Here is a 19,858-nt window from a genome sequence, read left to right as displayed (position 1 = left end):
TTAGCTTTCCTGCCCACAAAATCTCTCTCAGCTGGTACTCTCTTACTCTAAGCCTAAAGCAGCTGTTTGACTTTCTCTTTAACCTCAATGTGTTTCAAAGTTACTGTTTTTCAGTTTAAACAGCCAAGAGATATCTGCCTAGACACACCAGGATGGAATTTGGGGAATGTAAAGTGGAAGCTCAGCAGTAGCAGCAGCACCTGGGTGCAGCCAACCTTCATACCTGCCTTGGGAAAACATAAAATATAAACCTCAAGTCAAAGGGAAACCAGGTAATACAGAGTATTAACTAAGGGAAACCAGTTATTAAAGTGTATGAAAGGACACAACACCACCCCTGCACTTGAGAGGGATAAAGTTATTCAAGATCAGTCAAGGAGCAAGAGAGAAGAAAGACATTTGTGACTTTTCACCACTCAGGCACATGTGAGTACATGAGGCAGTTGGATGCAATCCCTTTTTCTAATTATTCAGTCTCCATATGAGGTTTAAGCATCTGACTTTGGATGCTGCCAATAAAAGAGATTAGGCTGCAAATGTTTCAGCTTGAAAGGCAACCACTGAAGGCAACATCAGGGCTTCTCTCTCCCCCAAGTATGAGGGCAAACCCCATGGCCTGGCAGTGCAGGCCAGCAGGTGAGGAAAATACTTTGTTAGAATGAAACCTGGTGAGCATCAGAGCCCATCATCAGCATGGAGAAATTCCTGTAATGATGTGCATGAGACCATCACTTGTTTGTTATTGTACTGCACTTGCAGAAGGGTTGCAGATCCCTGCTGAATTGCAAATGGTTTTCACTTTTGTCCTGGGTTTTGTTGGCACTCTGTGCTTACAAGAGTACACAGAGGTCAGGTTTGCCTTCTGCCTTCAGCTGTGCCATTATAAAATAGAAAACTGCTGGGGATGTCAAAGTGGTGGACTTGAGAAGCTGGTGTGGTTATTGCAACTGAGTTGAGAATACTTGAAATATCTCTGCCTGTGACATCTCCAGTTCCAGCCAGGGGGATTCAGGTGGACAGAACTTTCAAGGTTTGAGGGCAGTTGTCTGGTTGTGGTTGGATTTTGCTTTTTTCCTCATTTTAAATTTATGTATTTGGACTTGTTTCAGCTAGGAGGGAATTAAATATTTTTCCAGAGAGGACAGAGCACTGGACTGATCTGAGATCTGCAATAACTAATCCAACCTCTTGCTTAGAAAATGTGTCTCCATGAATAGTGTTCTACATAAAGGAAAACCTGTACTGTTAAATGCAAAAGAGATTCCAAAATTAGAATAATCTTATTCATCTTGTAATGCACATTAGAGAAGGATCGGTAATATGCATGGACTAGATGGAATTTAGTATACAGGTTGACAACTAAAAATATTTTGACCAATATAGGAGATAAAACCTCCTTTGAAGAAAAGGGCCACTATCAAAGGTTCATGGCTGAAAAACTAATTAGAGCACAGCCATTGTAGCTACATGATATTTGTATAATCAGATCAGACTCTCATTTGATTTATCAAATGCACAGGAGCTCTCATTTCAGGGGTGTATGGAAACACACTTTGAAGTGCATATTTGATGTCTGGATGAAGCTCTCATGTACAGGTGCAGCTTTTGTAAAACATCCAAAAAAATACAATGGGCCCTTTTAAGAGAGAGCCTCCCCCCACTGGGAAAAGTTCTTCTCTTTGGGATTACAAGGCTATTCATCTAATATTAATATTTGGGCTATTCTTGCTGATCCAAAGGAACCAAACAGCACATGGAAATGTTGGAAGGTCGTGGGTTTAATCTTGTCAAAGATACTTTAAGGTTTGTGTTTTGTTTTTTTTTTTTTGTAGAAAGGCCATATGCTTTATTGATCCATTGAAATATGACACTGAAAAATACTTTTCAGAAAAAGTGGATGTCAAAGGGTAAAAGAGTGGAGTTCAGCTGCATCTCCATCCTGGCTTTGAAAGACACATATAACCACAGTGTTTCATGTCACTAAAGGTCCACAGGTCTCTCCTGCCACTGCCAACACAGACAGGACTCCAGCAGGTATCATCAATATATGTATTTTAGACCTCAGGGCACCAGAAGGCCTATCCTAAACATGAATAATTTAGGGAAGGGGGTGTTTCTTGGGAAGGTTTTTAAAAGATGAAAGTGCTTTTGAAGAAAAAGAAACTTTGCTTGCAAATCACATAACAGCTGCAGAGCAAGGCATGAAGAGAGAAACTCTAAGGTGAACTCTGCTGGCCACTCTGACAGCCTTCCCAGGGAGCTGAATGAGGAGAGCTGAGCTGGCACATCTTGGTAAGGCTCCCAGTGCCAAGGGCTGTACACTAAATGATGCTAAGGGACCCACTCTGCTCAATTTATTACAGGAAAGATAATCATGTTTGCTCATTTTACTCATTTATCAGTTCTGAATGTGTGCCCATTAACTATATAAACTGTAGAGGGGAAAAAACAGTTGGTGAAATATCCTACAAAGCAGCAAGGGGATTCACTAGAAATCTGTAATTCTGAGTGAGAACAAGTGTCAGAAAGTTCATAGGGCTTCCTGTGTGATCCTGTACCTGTCAGAGAAAAGGATCTAGACAAGGTCTTATTTGTGAAACTGAAAAATCCACATAGTCCTTGAAAAGAGATGAACTCTTCGAAATAAAAAGAGGGCAAAGGCAATAATTCACCACAGTTTGTTTCTTCTTGCCCTTCATTAGATTATTATTCCCTAAACCAACCCTGCAGGAAACAGAGACATGGAAAATAAGTGCAAGTATGTATTGCCATGAGAGCAGTAAGCCTTACTCCAACAATTCTCAAAGTAAGAAGCTTAACTCTATTATATGATGATAAAGCAATTTCATCTGAGACACCAAATCTTCAGTCCCAAAGATAGAAGCATTTTGTCTGCATCTGAGAAATGGCAATGATTCTACAGACGTGGAGGCTCATGGAATTACAATGGCTTTCTTCGAAGATGCTGAGAGGCACAGATGCCAAAACAAGATCAAGTCGAAACTGATAGTGCACAAGACTACATGAATCAAGCAGACAGCCCAGTGATGCAGGGGTCAAACAGATGGGAGGAAGAAAAGAAAAAAGACTGCAGGCCAAGGGTATTTGAACTGTATATGAACACATTTACATTCAGTGTGGCACTATCCATGTGTCATACACAAAAGTGGGACCTGCTCTAGCCCTGAGGAATGCTGCAATATTGCCTTATGACAAGACATTCACTCATGACATGGACACTTCTCTAAATTAAGTGCTTTCTAGTGCCAGATAGTCTTTCAGATTTGCTTTTTTTAGTGCTTTTTAAATAGCTTGGTCTCCAGTGATCTGGAGTCACATGCTTGTGCCTTTGATCATTCAGAGAGTATTTCACAAATTCTTTGGGAAAATACTCAGACCAGCCTAGATAAATAACAGAGCTATGCCTGTCAGAAACTCCCTTCTCTACCTGGAACCATCTAAAGACAGGGGGTGATATTTCGACAGTCAGCACCAGAGCTAAGACTAAGGAGTAAAAGGGGCTCACCTGTAAGTTTGAGCTCTAGGGCTACTGCTAGCAAGAAGGACCAATGTAAAAGATCAGTGGAATGATACAAGTAAAGACATTTACCACATGAGGGTGTAGAATTGAAAAGGAAGGCTGGGATTGTATCTGGGCAGCTCCTGTAGTGTCAAGAAGCCATCCCTGCAGACAGGGACAGGCAGAGCCAGAGCTGAACTCAAGAGGGTGGCAGAGGTTATTGGGTGGGCTCAGACACCACTTGGAAAGAGCAGTGAGGACTTTCCTTGGGTGTGAAAGGAGCTCACAGCAGTGGGATCTGAGTGAGCTGCACTGGTGTGCTTTTAGGCCTTGGGCTTCACTAATTTTCATATTTACATGTCACTGGCCTGGGACCATCAGTGTATCTGCAGACAGACAGTTCCCTGTTCCCAGCTGTCCCAACTGCACAGAGCAAGACAGAAGGAGGCACAGCAGTTTTAGAGGGATGGAGTGATTTTGAGGTCCTTGCAGGTCCTTTGTTCTTTCTGGCATGCACCAGAGCACTTGAAGGCAGCTCTGAGATGTGCAATGGGCCCTGCCTGCTGAGCACTCCAGCATGGCCCATTTCCAGGGTCCCTGTGCAGTGAGTCATGAGCTGAAAGGAATACACAAAAGAGGTTGTTCTTGTCTCTCCTGCCCCCTTTCTACAGCCTCTGAGAGTGGCCAGGACAGCATACAGGAGGATAAGTGCAAGCAGGAGTGAAGTCCTGCTCCAGAAGTGATTGAGAAGCCTGTTAAACTAGCTGGTGACGTCTGATGCATAAATCTTATGGATCATCCTTGGAAAGAAACTACACAACTTCAGTTATGATGCATTAGATCACCACAGACCTCAAGAAACAACTCCACAAGTCACCAGGAATTCACTAGTAAGAATGAAAGCTGCTCCACTGCATCCTGCAATCCACTGCACAGCAGATTGCCACAGGACTGAACCCCAAAATGCTCCATGGGGGCCCATCGTGTGCCACTGGGGCCTGGCAGCCTCCTCCCCAGGCATCTCTGTGTGGGTGGCCTGACTCCTTCTTTCAGGTGTACCTGACAAACTGAAAAAAAGATTTAGGAACCCAGAATGATGCCTTAAAACTGCACAGATGTTAAAAGGCACAAGCAAACAGCACAAGCAGCCCTTCTCCTTCCAAATCCCTAGCCCCTCTCCTAGTCCAAATCTAAGAAAGGATACAACAGAGGGCAATGATTTTTAATGCATAATCAGAAGCTGCTGTAAAAGTCCTTGTAGAAACATGATATCTATCATATTTATCACAAATTTGCTAAGTAAGGTTAATACCCTGGCATTGACCCTGTCTCATATGCCCTTAATAACATTATTATGCTTTGTCCTGTTAAGATTTTACAGCAGAAGAGATAACACCTGGTCGATAATCCATTATAAACAGGTACTTTTCTTCTTCTCCCCTTGCCCACAGCCTCCACCCCATTGCAGCAGGGAAGATATTGCTTCAGCCAGAGAATTTTCCAATGTCAGCCTGTAACCATCATATGCCTGAAGAAAAAGAAACTGCTCAGGCATTGTGGTCTTTATCCTGGCAGTGGAAGAGCCCGCATGAATATCAACATTATCATAAATCATTCAATTGCTGAAAGTCATCCTAACATCTGAAGGAGCTGAATAGCAACCATTTCTCAGTCCTTATGCACATCCACTCACAGCAGCTGAGCTGTGGGAGTATATAGACCTATTTTTCAGCTGGCATGATAATCAAGACATTCCTCATTTAAGAGTGAATTCATTTGCCTTTGTATTAGTCCTAAATAAGAATACCAGAAATTGATATGTAATCTCCAACTCAAATGAAGATTAAACTGAGGCCACCAAACTCCTTTATTCCTTAAAACACATATAAAGCCCCAGCAAGATTCTTATCTTGGTGTGAATCTAAACATACTGAATAAAATTTAAAAGCCCCCATTTCAGACTGGTTTTTCTCAGCAGCCCCAGTGCAGCCATAAAAATCAGAATCTGTCTTTAATATCTCTGCACACCGGTACCGTGCAGAACTAGCTCCAGACTATTTATAGCTCACTCTATATATACACACTGCAGCTTCCAAAGGAATATTTTATCTTTTGGGAGGACAATGCTTTCAGTAAAGTAAGAAGCCAAAGTTTTGCTTTAAAAAAAAATAAAAAACCCCAAACCCTCTGCTCAAACCCTTAATGTAAGAAGCCAAAGTTTTGCTTTAAAAAAAAACAAAAACAAAACCCAAAAAACAAAACCTCTGCTCAAACCCTTAACCTGGAAGAGTGGCCCTGCACTGCCAATCAGATAATGGGCTTAATTCTTACATCACACTTTATTTGTAGCTCACTGTGTAGTTAATGTTTGCAGCTTATCTAACAGGAGAAATGTGAAACCAGAGTTTTAGAACAATAGAAACAAGGCTGTCACCAGCAGGCTGCCAATGAATCATGTCCCTGCAGTCAAGTTCTCCCAGAAGGTCATTTGTAACAGAAATACATCCCTGCCTGAGCTGGCAAAATGCTGAAAAATGTTTCTCAGTTTTATCCTAATAAAACATCGAACAGATCAAGTACCAGAACAACTTCACCTGGTAGGATTTTTAAGTCCTATTGTCTGCAAGAATTAATAGTACAGGTTACTGAGTGAGCAGGCCTGCTTTCTTCTGTGTCTGGGATTCTAGAGGTGGTTTTACCTTCAATCTAAATTCAAGGTAACAAAAAACCTTTTATAAAAGTGATTTACTGTTCTCTTTCACATTCTAAAAATCAGAAAAAAAAATTTAAACACTAAGTAACTTTCTTCCAAATCATTCAGAACAGAAGCCCTGAAATCATGGAAAGCCAGCGAGGTCTGCAAGAATGATTTTCCAAGAGACAGAAAGCAGCAGTGATACTTACTTTCTTCTGTTCAGAGAGAGATGCAGAAAAAGGACAAGGAAGTACCAAAAACCAAAAAAAACCCAAAAAACAAAAAACCCCCAACCAAAACAAAAAAAGTGCCCAAACCTGAGTCATAAAAGCTGCTTTTTGCTCACATGGAATTATTTTAAAGTAACTGCAGCTTAAAAAAGAAAAAAACATATTTTCTGCTGCACTTGCAAAAGAGCTCCAGATTTTCTGCAAGAGAGAAAGCAGATGATGGGGGGAGCTGTTCTTTTAAGAAAAATGTCATTGGCACAAACAGCTGGCACTTGGTGACGTGTTATTTATATGTGCAGTTGCTGTGTTTTTTAACAGATAAGAAAGCATTATCTCATTTGTGATTCAGGTGAGGAACACAAGCAGCTCTGCAGCGCCACTGGCTGCTGCACCACGTTCCTTATCACATCAGAAACATCTGTCACTCTGCAAATGAGTCCAATATAAAAGTGCATCAAATGTGCTGTTTCATGATGAGACAGAATTCTGCAAGGAAACCTGAAAAGCAGCCTCCCCCTGCAAATGCTGGGATGGTCTGCCCCATATTCACCAGTTGGGATAAGAGCAAGGACTGGGAGGGGGAAGGGGGAGAAAAAGATTGAGAGACCTTGGAAGTGTCATGATTATAAATGATCCTTTCTCTAGGAGCCAGCTGTGCCTGAGAACAACCTCGCCTGTGAGGTTCATGCTGCAAAATGATTATCACATCATCAACAGACCTGGCTGAATCCTGGCTTTGTGGTCCAGAGGGCTTTACTCAAGAAGAAAACACTGATGGGCTGGGGTAGGAAGGTTGTGTGGAGAGGTGGCCAGCATAGGGATTACCACCAGAAATGCACTTGCAGGGGCTTTGCTCGCAAAGATGGAAATGAATCCATTTTAAGGGCAGCTGAGGATGAACTGGTAAGAGCTTCCACTTCCAGGGAAGGCAAGGTGTGCCTCTAGTCCAAGCTGAGGGGAAAACCAGGGTATGCTCATGCACCCCTGTTCATCCCTGCAGTAATGCTGCACCTGGCACAAAGTTAGAACCCAGCAATTCATAGTTTGGACCAAGTTTTCCTCTGATGGTGTTCTCCAAAGAACTGGGCTGAGTCTAGTACCCCTGTGAGTGAAAGGGCATTTTTGTACTCCTCTCTAAAGGAACAAAGACAACTCAAGGTGGCTTCAAAATCCCTCATGCCTAGAAATGCCTCAGTAGCTCTGGAAGCAGGCAGCTGGATTGAGATCCCCATCTGTGTCACACTGAGCGACTGCTTCCTGCTCTGCCTTTGGGCTTTTATTTTAAAATACAGCAGAAAAATGACTGTTACTTTCGCCCTTGCTGAGAAATCCCTTGAACTTCAGCTGATACACAGGGGAAAACTAAGGACAGACTCTGAACTGGGTTATTGTTCCTTTAGCCTGTGCACAGCCACATGCTGCCTTTTCTGTCCCATCAAAGACCCCCCTGGTGACCCTTTATGGCTGCTGCACGTCCAATTGTGGATGAAATGTGAAACATCCTCTTTTTTCCCCAACGAGTACTCAAACCAGGCATGCAACTTAAGAAAAATAGGTGAAAATACCTATTTTAACTTTGCTTCTAATCAGAAAACATATATTATTAAATATGCATACTTCAGCAGAAACAGCAGGTAAGGGCTCCCACTCTAAAACAAACAGAAACATGCACTTTGAACCCTCATATGAAATTGCAGTAAAAGCCCAACCCAATAATTATTTTCCTTGATTTTCAGCCAGACGAGGCACAAGACAAATAAGTCATCAAGGACAAATAAAAGGAGGTTCATTCATCGCATTCAGGGCTGGAATCTTTAATGGTCACCAAATGAACTAAGATAACTAAGTAACCATTGTAAATATTAATCTTTAAAGGAAAACAATACTCCCAACAACAGGAAGTCTGATAAGACATTGGATGTGGCCATCAGTGTTATGGAGTCTCTCTAATTTCCTTAGTTTTTTCTTATGCCTCTAGAGGGATCAGGAAGGGGACCATATGGTATCTCTCAAAGGAAGTAAATTAACATTATTAATAGCTAATGTGGGAGAGGTGAAACAGTGATTGTTCGTTCTGGTTGTTATTGTGCTTTTGTTGGGGGGGAAGCCTGCCTGCTAGTAAGCTTAAGCACTCAGCCAAATTCAAAATCTTGTATTTATAAACAGAGATCTGATAACAGTTGCCTAAGCATCCATGATGCTTTGCCAGCGCACGCACATCGGGCTGATCCAAAGGGCCTGTCCTAGGGTTAGCTCATGCAGGGACAGCTCAGGCTGCAGTCCCTGTTCCCAAATAATGCCTCACAAAGACCCCCACAATCTCCTTTGTGTTGGTTTAGTTTGAAGCAGAAGGACAAGGAGGGGCAGATCGGCACTTTGAGGGATGCAGCCTGTCCTCTGGCATCCAGGGAGGGCATCAAGGGGCCACAGAGGGCTCTCACAGGCAGTGGTCACCCTGTGGGACAGCTCCTTTGGAGCCCCTTTGTGTCCTTTGGCACATCTGCTCTCCAACATCCCTCAGCAGGGTGGTATGGAAGTGGAAGAAGAATTATTTTGTGGGAAGCAATGATAAAGTGCTGTATTAGGACTGATTGAATCAGTGACTTGGATGAACATGTCAGAGGCCTGGGATCCCTTGCACTTTCTCTGCACTACAAGAAGAATTCACCTTTCTTAGGCCTGTGCTGTTATCCCCCAAATACTTAGAGGGTGGTATTTATTCACTGTAAATAATATTTCCACTTAAGTTATACATTGTGGCAACTTGAAAGTGTGAGACCCTGGTGTCAGACTCATCTGTTTGTCCCAGAGCACCTGGGATCATAAAATACATTTCTCATTTTTTTCAAGAGTTCCTATACTTTCTATTTTCTTCCCAATAATGAACACCTGAGGCAATTTCTAGCTGGCCTTGTAGAAGTGGACTTCATGATACCTTGCATGTTGAGACAATCTGCAAAATAAATTTAATAGATAAAACCCAGAGGAGTTGATTGCAATTGCCATTATCCATTGAGCTAGGTAGATTTTAACAAACTTTGGGGAAATTGGTCAATAAATTCCTCAGAAAGAAAACAGTGGAATTTGGTATAATTAACTCACTGGACCTTAATAAAAATTGAGTAGCCTAGTAAGATTACTTCATGCTTCAGGGCACATGGTGATTACTTCATGGAGATAAAGGAATTCCCCCTGCCCTTGAAAGCTTATACTGCAACTGCAGGCTGTCAGCTGGAATTTGATTTCTAGGCCTGAAGAGAACAACTTGAATGTTTTAAGACTATACATACTTCAGTTAAACTTAGGTGGAACTGCTCTGTAAGGAAACCCCTTCCCTAACAGACAACTCCACTTGCAGAGAGAAGTCAGTAAATTCTGATTAAGTTTGTCTTACATCTGGTCTAAAATACCTCTTCCTGGTTGATGATGGGATGTTTTATTTCTTGAGAAACTCATCACATTGACCAAGAAAGTTCATGAAAGGCTGAAGAGATGTGCATTGTTTCCTGGCTCTATGGAGTCATATGACATGGATAAATTGGTCTCTGTGCTGAAGCCTGAGTGGTTTATAATGTTGTGAAGTTTTCCACACTGCAAATTTTAGAGCCCTTTTGTATTTCAAGTTACGTAAACTTATAATAAAACTGTTGTTCCTTGGCTCTGCAGAATGGGACTTTCTGCTCCATCAGGAGAGGGTTGGTTTCCAGACACAAAAGAGAGGATGCTTTCATGATAGCTTAGGAGAAGACATTTGCATAATGTCCACAGAAGTATGAGGAGACAGATGTTTTGTAAGGACAACTCTACAATAATGAAAAACACTAACTCAAAAGAAATTAAATGTGTCAAGCCAAACTCTCTAGTGATTGAAATACTCTTTAAGAGAACAAATCTGCCTATTTTCATAATCTTAATTATCAATATCAGTATGATTGTATCACCCTGATGATTACAACTCATTACAGTGTGGTCACGCATTTGTTTCTTGTTGCCTGTCCCCCACCTTCCATCCTTGTTGGGCACCAAGTGTGGTTGTTTGGTGGTGGCAGATGAAGACAATTCTACTCTGAACCCACCACAACCTCAAAAAGCAAAGCAAGTTACAGTGCACTTCCAGGGAATGATAACACCACGTCCAAAGGTTTACAGAGGCCCTGTCTTACCCCGATATCAGCGGGGTCTTGGAGTCCACGTGTCTGTGGCAGCTAGAGAGCATGAGCAGCACTGGGCCATGCAAAGGACACAGGCACACAGTTAACCCCTGCACAAAGCTATTGCTCACTTGCAGCTCATTCCCTGTCCTTATCATGTAATTAATCACACTTTGTGAGAGCCTCAGGAAGGAGGGTGTTGTCTGGGGTGGCTTCGATAACTCAGTTGCAACTTGGACTCTCCACCCAGGTGAGGGATTATTGGAGAAATCCAGCTCTGCCTCCCTCCCCACCCTGGACCTTCTGGGAGGGCACAGAACCCATCCCTCCCCTTGGCACACAGAGCAAAGGGCAAACTTGGCTCCTGCCCTGTTCTTGACCGGAGCAGCAGCACCTGGAGCGAGGCCTCAGGTGACGGTGTCAGGTTATTTGTGGCAAAGCTCAGCAACTTGCTTACTAATCTCTGGAAAGAAGGGGGGAGCAGAGGAAGGAATTTAACCCCGAGGAGCCTGTCAGTCAGCTGGCACAGGCACACAGTGCCTCCCAGGGCCACCCCAGGGAAGTGTGCCTCCAGGGCACAAAGCTCTCAGAGCCAGGGCGTGTCTCTGACTGCCACAGGACAATTTATAGGACAAATATTGAGGATAATTAAGGATAATCTCTGCTTTAGGTGTCTTACAAAGAAGGTCAGGTACTGTCTTTCCTTGTCAGATGTGATGAAGTCAGGCAGTTCCCACAAGGAGGAGGTATTTGTTTCTCAGAACAAGTAAGAATAAAACCCCTATTTAGATCCTAAGGGTTTCCTAGATTTAATCTTCTCAAAATTTAGACAAGATCATTACAGTGAATTCTGTCTCTAAAGAGCCATAACAGTGAATTACATTACCAGCACTAAGCTCCTTCTGGTACATGCTTTCCTTACTGTTCTCATGCTAGCAAATACAAGAAGTGCTATAATTCTAATGTCCCCAGCTCAGACACTAACATCCTTTCAGGCAACTTGGCAGGTCAGGGTAGATTAGATGGTCACATGAAAGCAGAGGAGGAATCTGCCCTGGCAACTTGTGCTATTTTTTCTGTGTTTAATCTGATGATTTCATAATATTTGGTCATAAGATGTTGTTTTGGATATTCAGTCATTATCATGACAGGCTTCTTCCTAAATAGCCTTTGGGTTACAGACATTTGCATTGCTGGTGAAGTGGCAAAGTTGGGACTAACCAATTCCTGCTCTTGAAAGATCCCAGTATTCCCCAGCTGACAGGATTTGAGAGGACATGTGTTGCATGATCTCTTCTGCTTATAGATGTGACAACTGAAACCAGAGGAGGTCTGAGAAAAAGGCATGTTCCAGCCTCTGTTTCACAATCCTTGGGTACATAAAAGCCCAGTTACCAAGAAACCAGAGCAACAGCATTTCCCCACCCCTGTGAAGGGGGAATATTCCTTGGAAATATCTGTCTTATGCCACAATGGGCAGGATGCTGAAGGACCAGTAGCCAGAGGAGGCCAATGGGCCTGTGATCAAGCCAAGACTGCTCTTGCAAGAGAAAAGTTCTGTGATTTCTTTGAAAAGGCTGATTCAAAACATTGCAAAAACATGTGGCAACACAGACACTGTTAGAACTGAGCCATTTGCAGCACTCCTGACCCAGCAATCCCCTTTGTCATGCCTTGGTGTGTCCAGCTCCTTACATCCAAGCACATTGCTGCAGCACTTGAGCAGCTTCAGCAACATTTTTAACCTATCAGCATATAACTATATCTTAATTAAGCTGATGGGATTCAGAGCAGGATTTGGTGCTCAAGGCTGCATATGGCAATTGAGTTTTTACAAATTACCATGCCCGCATAATTATGAAAATAAGAACAGAAAGAAGCCTTGCTGTCCAGGTAACTCTGCAGTTCTACATACTTCACCATGTTAAACTAATGCCTGTGATTTTATTTTATGTCTGCTCTGCTCAGTGCTTTCATGATCCTCAGGATCATGAAAAGGATGCAGGATTCCTCAGCTCTAGCTCAATTCACCGTATCACCCATGACCAAGTCCTGTGAAAGGGCAGGTGCTGAGTTCACAAGGATACTCCCAGCAATGGACACCATCTCACAAATAAAGCCCGAGGAACAAAGCTGACTTGCTGCATGCTAGTTTCCAGCTTTGGGGTCTTTGTTTTGGAAGAGCTCCCTGGAACTGGAGATGGTCCATAATTCTAGCCAAGAGTTCCACCATAGCCTCACCAATGTCCCATCTAAAGCCTCATCTCATCACAATCCATCTCATCTTTTGCTGGTTCCCAACAGAGTGCAATGACAGGGAAGGGGGCTAGCATTATTTTAAACTCTAGGACACTGTTCTGAAGCTTGCCAAATTTACACTCCAGATTTTTAATTCAACTTGATGAGCACTGAGTCTTCACACCAACTGTGCCTCATGGAATAGATGCTTGTGTTCAGGACAGGCTGCTGTGCCAGCCTCAGCTCCATTCTGTATCTCATGTACCAACTATGTGACCACAAACAGTCCTTAAACCTGCCAGCAAAAAGGAAGGGAAAGAAAGCTCCATCACCCTTTCCCCCTCTCAGGAGCCCAATTCAGCTCTGTTTGCAACAAATTTTGTACTCAGGCAATAAAAGGTGCTTGCAGTTAATAGTATTGCTTGGACAATAATAGGCATATATCCCCCCAGTACATATGCAGACCTTCCAACTCCTAGACCTTAGAAGAGATACTTACACAAATACAGGTATCATCATATAACTGTAGAGATTGGAAAACACAGGCTTGAGAAAAGTATCAGATTAATCATCCAGAATCCCACAAAACTAGAGCCAGAATCACACCTACAGCTCTCCATTTTCTAATGTCCAACTGTCTGCATATTTTTCAGTCTGGTTCTGCTGAAAACTTATGTTGTGACAAGAATCTAAACACTTTTTATCACTTTTGACTTACAAACTATGAGATCACATTTGTCAGATGTAAAACTAGAAGTAATGCATGCAAATTTAAAGTTTTCTCAAAGCAGAAGGGAAACATTTTAGCCTGGAATGGTAAGGATAGGGTGGGCTTACTGTAAGAATGTACTTCTTATTCAAGGTAAAGACATATTCAGCTTCACAATGGATCTTTTAAGTTTGACTGTTGATTCTCATCCCATACCCAGCATGAAGATTTAATTTTATTGTGCCTCTTCCTTACAGAGCTCTAGATATTGCTAATAACTGAATTCAAGTCACAAAGCACACTTGTAGAGATAAGTCCAGTAGCTAAGCTGCTGACTGCATTTTCTGATGTCCTTAGAAAACACCAACCTGTAATTAACCTAAAATACCAACCAAGAAAAATAGTTCAGTCTATAATACACTCATGTAGTTACATCACTGATGCCTTCCCAGAGTGACAGGGACAGTGCAGGATGCACAGTAGCCTAGAAATGGGTTGGGTGCAATACATCTGTAGGGCAGAAGTGTTTTTACCACAGGTGTTCTTACTACAGGTGCCTTAAGCACAAAGCTGCATCAGGCTTGGGGCTCTTTGGAGGTTCTCTCAGCACCATCAGGTTTGAAATTTTGGGTTGGAGCTGTGCTTATTCATCCATAATGACAAAGTCAGACTGATCTCTGTTATTCTATTCTGAGCCCAGCTTAACTTCATTAACTATCAGAACAAGGTCATGCTCTGTTAGGTTTGTACTTTCACATCCCATAGTAACTTTGAATCATCCTCACTGTCAATGCACTGACATTTATGGTCTTCTACTATCATCCCTTTGTTTATGTTCAAAGTTCATTCACTCCCTTCTTCCATTAGGGCTCTGTAACATATTCTCTGCCCTAATACCTCTTGGTACCTTTTTCTTACTTGACCCATCAAAAGTTTCTATCTGTCACCAGAGGTAGTTTCCATGGAAACTCTGAAGAACAGGCAAAGTTAACGAGGCATAAAATGAAGACAGTGTCCTCAAGCTCACCCATTTTGAAAATCTAGGTCAGCAATGTTTGCTTAAAACATTCCACTCTTCTAAAACCATGTTCACTTGACTGTTAAGGATGTAATAAAAAGAGAAGCTCTAGTACATCCCAAACTTAGCATGTTTAATATAATACTGGATGTTCATGTGAATAAACTATTTTTACAATTTCTCCCAGCCTGTTTTCCCTTTCAGTTTCCTTGGATAACCCACAGGCATTTTGTTTTATCATCCAGTTACTTATCTTCACCAAACATTTACTCTGGCCATCATAATCTGTCTTTCAGGTACTGTTCAAAAAACCTGCTATGATCTCACTGAGGGCAGGAGGTATTGGCTCTATCATCCCTTTTAATCTCATTTAGAGGATCTACAGGAATGAGAGAACAGTCTACATGAAAGCCCAATTCAGTCTTAGCCTGCACAACACACAGGCAGAAGCCCAGTAATGAAACCAATGCTGAAATTTGGAATTTGAATTTCCTTACAGTTGATGTTGTCTGATCTCAGCCACCAACTCCAAGCGCCAAATGCTGATCTGTTGAAATGCAATGGACTGTGCTCCAGTAAATGATTTATTGCATTCAAGGGGTTTCCTTAGTGAGAATCACAGTTTCTCTCAGGAGAAGAAACAGCCATACCAAGTGTTAGTGCTAAAATATGCTGTCAAGTACATAAGGTTATGGAAGGCTGCCTCAAAAAAGCTGCTGTGGAGGGAAATAATGCTGATGATTTGTTCATCATTTCCTCTACTAGTTGAAAGCTGATGTAATCAGCTGAAGTCAAATACCTTTTGAGATGCAACTATATAGCCAGGAATACCCATGTTTTTGGGCATGTCTCAATTTGATCTCCAGTATTTCTCTCTAATTTATACAGACTGAGGGCCTTCAGTACTTTGGGTAGCTGAGTGATGACCTGCTCCTGTTAAAATGTAAGCTCCTGTGGAACACAGAGGTTTTTTTCCTGTTTTTTTTTTCCTGTTCACAGTGGATGGTGATGGGATTTCAGCTGTTGATGACAAGCAAGAAACAAAGGTTAAAAAAATACCTATAACCTCATGACTTCCTGAGAAAATAAGGTGCACATGATGACAGCTTACAAAAAAATCTGCTGTCCCAGTAAAAACCTACTGCAATCCACCCTACGTTCCTTGGGCTATCAAATATCAAATCTGAAGTAAATCAGGCCTTTTTCTGGCCAATTCCCTTTTCTCTGCCTAAACCCCTATGTAATGTGTTGATTTAGAAATTATGTACAGCCAGGACAGTTTGAACAACATCTGAAGCAGAACAGCAGTCCCCAAAAACACTTCAGTGTAATCCAATTACACTAATTAAAATAATTATTTCCACTTAGTTTGCTACTGAACTGCTAGCTAGGCACAACCAGAGTCAGTGCATACAAAGGTCAGGTGCAGCCTCTCCAAACTCTAGGGAGGACATAAAAAAAGTAATGTAGCAGGATGCAAGCCTCTAGATGCTGGTTGTGGTTTGGTTTTGCTCAAGTGTGTCAGTTAACAACAGGCAGGTGGAGAGCTTCCAACTTGTTTCTTCTTGTCTACACACATCATGCTTTCCCCCCTCAGCTCTTACTCCATTCCTCTGTTGTGCTGCAAACTGAACTCCCAGCCTGGAAAGTTTTCTCCAATGGTAAGTTTTGAAAGATGTGCTAAAAACTTAAAATGTTTCTGCAAATGGGTACTTCATGGCACTGGTTCTAGAACAAGATTCATAAGGTAGACAGATTGCCCTCCAAATTTGCAATTGAAACGTCTGCTACTTGTGCCTACATCTTTTGCAGAATTTCTGGAGGAAAAAATCAATCCGTTTTAGAAAGAAACAAATAGAGACATAACTGTCAAACTTATTTTCTATTTTTTTTAGTGAGCCTAAAGGAAAGTTTCCTTCAACTCACTCTATGTTGTCAGTATAGCTTTGTCTCCAGCACTTTACAATTTTCCAGCATGCCTGTCTGCTGCCAAATCCTTCCCTTGACATGACCACAGAATAAAAAATCCTTTGCTTCCCTCATTTGAACATCCAACAAGCCACAGTGGCTTTCTTAACTACTGCCTTCTATGAAGAAGCACAAAAAGTAGTCCTCAGTCATGCCCACTTGAACAACCATGTGAAAGAGCCTGATTTAATTTTTCCTTCTATCAGCACAGCAGACCTCTGATAGTACCCTGCATAATGCCTCTGACTGGCTACCTCAGCAGGCCCCTGGGTCTTTCAAAGTGCCACCATTCTTCTCCCCTACACAAGAGAGCAAGCCATTTTTCCCCTCTGTTAACCCAGGACCAGGGGATTGCTGCCCCACCCTCTGCATTTGGCCAGAATAGATGCAAAAAACCCACAGAGATTTGGAGCTCCCAAACCAGCAGTGACTTTGGTATTGCAGATGCTGCTGTGAAGGAACCTGGTGGCTTCAAAAACTGGGGCACTGGTGTTTTTCTCATATGTCACTCATTATCTGATCTGTATCAGAAGGACAAGGCCACCATGTGCATACTGTCAGTATTTCCCTGTGCCTTGGACTTCTAGATTCTTTGGACATCTGAGCCTTTTTGCTGCAGTTGAGATAACACTTACTGTACTCATCAGGAGGTGTGAGGTTATCTGTCATTGTGTCTTCATTCACAATATATGCACACAAATTTCCAGGTGAAAAATGGGTGAGTTTGGATTAGCCTTTGTTTTAATTCTGGGGTGAAATTAGAGAAGTTGCAAGCAAAACAAAGTAATAGAGTTATCAGTCAGCTCTCAGATTATGACAATGATGGGGAGAAAAAAATTAGCCTATTCAGTAGATCAATAGATCTATTGATCTATCTGGGGAGAACATAAATAATGGAAGATATGCCAAGCACATGTGGATGGAAGAGACAGAGTAATCCATCTCCAAATGGCACCTGCTGAATTGTGGAACATATAAAATATGCCCTTGCAATCTACTGATTGTGATGGAATTGGATCAAAGCACTGATCTCCTAGCACTGGCGCTGCTCTGGCCAGAGCCTAAAAGACCAAACTATATGACAAATCCCAGCTAAGAATCTTTTAGGTTCCATTGCTTCTGTCATTCTCAAAACTCAGAGTGTTTTTGGTGCATTCATTTATGTTTCTCCTGAACTTCTGAGTTATCTTTAATCAAGACTTACATGTTGATGACAAACTTCATTCTGTCATTCAGATGTCCTACTTCTATCCCAGGAATGCAGCTAGATTAGAGTTTGCCTTATCCCAGGAAAATTGGGAGATGTTAATCCATTCTTGTGTTACATCTTGGCTGGGCTCCTCACACTCTTTGCTGACAGCTTTAACAAGCAGGGCCATGAATTTATTGCAGCTTAATTTGAATTTATCTGCAAAAGATGCCACCTGAGACTAAACATTCATGTATCATTTTGCCTGACTTTAGAGCCCATCAACTCTCTCCCCAGGAATGTGGTGTATTGATATTAACAATTCCTCTGCTCATGCTTATTGCCATTCACTGATCCTCTGCAATGGCAAACATTGCTCCAGGCTCATCCTTTCCCTTTGCTCCTGGTGGACAGATTTAGTGATCTGAGTGAGGGAAGAGAGCATACTAATTAAATTCAGATATTAAATCTAAATCAGGAGGTGCTGCAAATACCAGGGAAGGCAGGGAAAACACAGTTCAAAAGGAATTCATAGCCCCTGGGACAAAATGGAAAAATCTGTCAGAATGCAAACAGAAATGTTTGGTAAAGAGAAATAACATGAAAGATACTTTCACAACAGAATCGTTGCAAAATTTTGATGTTAAATGGATTGTAGAAAGCAAATCAGATCAAAGCTGGAGGTAAAATATGGCATTAATGAAAACAACACATGATTACGGAAGTTTCCTTCATCGGAGGCAGAGCACATTTCTATATTTAATTTACTCCCAGGTTGCTACAGGCCACAACTGCATTCATAAAAGCCGAAGTGTAAGAGGAAAACCAAAAGCAATTTATAAGGATAGATCTTAAGGACTAAGTGTGAGTGACACAGCCAAATGGATGGGGAGGAGCAAAAAGGTTGGCATAAACCTGTTGGGAAAACTACTGTGGAAAGGAGGAATTTGCAAAGGCTCAGGGGACTCAGCTAGGAAAATGAATGAGTCAAACTTTGAAATAAAGGAGGGGCCAGGGTTACTGTCCAGGAAATGGTGAAGTTGAGACATCTGTTCACCTAAAATATGCTCTCCAGGGAGGTAAGTATGATGGCTGATGTAAATCTGGAATGGGCTAAAGGGCAATAGAAAGAAAACATTTTTGTATTTTTTGTGCATAAAATGGCGACATTTTTAGGCACCAAAGGATAAATCCTCAGCTGAACTAGACCACTGCAGCTGCACCAAAGTCTGTCAGTTTACACCAGCCAAGATCTGGCATATCTGTCATAATTCACATTCTGGGTTGTGAACAGTAATTAACCCTGGCTCCACCCAGCAGAGTTTCCTTGCCCTTTATATTTGTTAGTCAATATATGCTTTAGGAAAACAGGGCAGAAAGGACCTTTTGGATTGTCTGATCCTTTCTTTTGCTGTTACAGTGAGCCATAACCACTCCAGCTGACAAACTGTAAAATTACTGTGGTTTCTTGTTCCCACTGCTCTTTGTTAAAAAAACTCCCTGTATAACTTGTTAGAGAACCTAACTTAACATCTAAAATAACAAAATCCATTTTAAAACCCTCTCTCTTTCTTTGTTTACAATGTTCTTCTCTTATTCTGGTGTTTAACTCTCCATTGTGAAAGAGGGGTAAATGCCCCTTCTAATTACAGCTGATAAATTAGAGGAATGGTGACTTAAGCAAAAGAACTAAAGATGTTACTGTATGGCTTCTTTGGCATCATTTTCAAAGGTGATGCTTTGAAATGGACCATACTCACATGGTCCCAGGAAGGCCAGGATTGCCAGGACCAGTCATGACAATATTTTGTTTACTTTTTTTCGAAAGTCAACAGTGTTGAGTGGCTGGAGACACCAGATTGAAACCCTGATCCAGATAAAGCCAGCATCAGTTCTGCCCCTGGTGATGATTCTCTTGCATCTGCACACCTCGGATACTTCTGACATCTGCCATTGCTCCTCTGCACCAAAATTCCTCCCCTGTCCTTCACAGCAGCAAAGAGCTCTTGTCCCTCCCCACTCCAACCTTCCCACATGCTTTCAGAAGACAAAGCTGAATGACCTTTCACCAGGCCAGAGTACCATCCTCTACATTCAGTGATGCCTAACTCGCCCTAGGTCATCACCAATAGGTTTTTCA

General features: G+C 42.0%; 1 long non-coding RNA gene across 3 annotated transcripts; it reads left to right on the top strand.

Annotated features, from left to right (window-relative positions):
• Positions 1–6,897: 6,897 nt before the first annotated feature.
• On the top strand, positions 6,898–18,946 carry LOC129124866 (uncharacterized). Of its 3 annotated transcripts, XR_013183911.1 has the most exons (4): positions 6,898–6,978; positions 7,091–15,504; positions 16,159–16,222; positions 18,493–18,946. It is a non-coding gene; the product is annotated as an uncharacterized LOC129124866 (long non-coding RNA). The 3 variants fall into 3 exon arrangements; XR_013183910.1 differs by having other exon boundaries at positions 6,941–7,348; XR_008534908.2 differs by having other exon boundaries at positions 6,941–15,504.
• Positions 18,947–19,858: the final 912 nt, after the last annotated feature.

The sequence above is a fragment of the Agelaius phoeniceus genome, chromosome 11 (genome assembly GCF_051311805.1).
Source record: "Agelaius phoeniceus isolate bAgePho1 chromosome 11, bAgePho1.hap1, whole genome shotgun sequence".
Lineage (NCBI taxonomy): Eukaryota > Metazoa > Chordata > Aves > Passeriformes > Icteridae > Agelaius > Agelaius phoeniceus.
The sequence above is the reverse complement of the archived record's forward strand: the minus strand, read 5'-3'. Positions and strand labels throughout refer to the sequence as shown.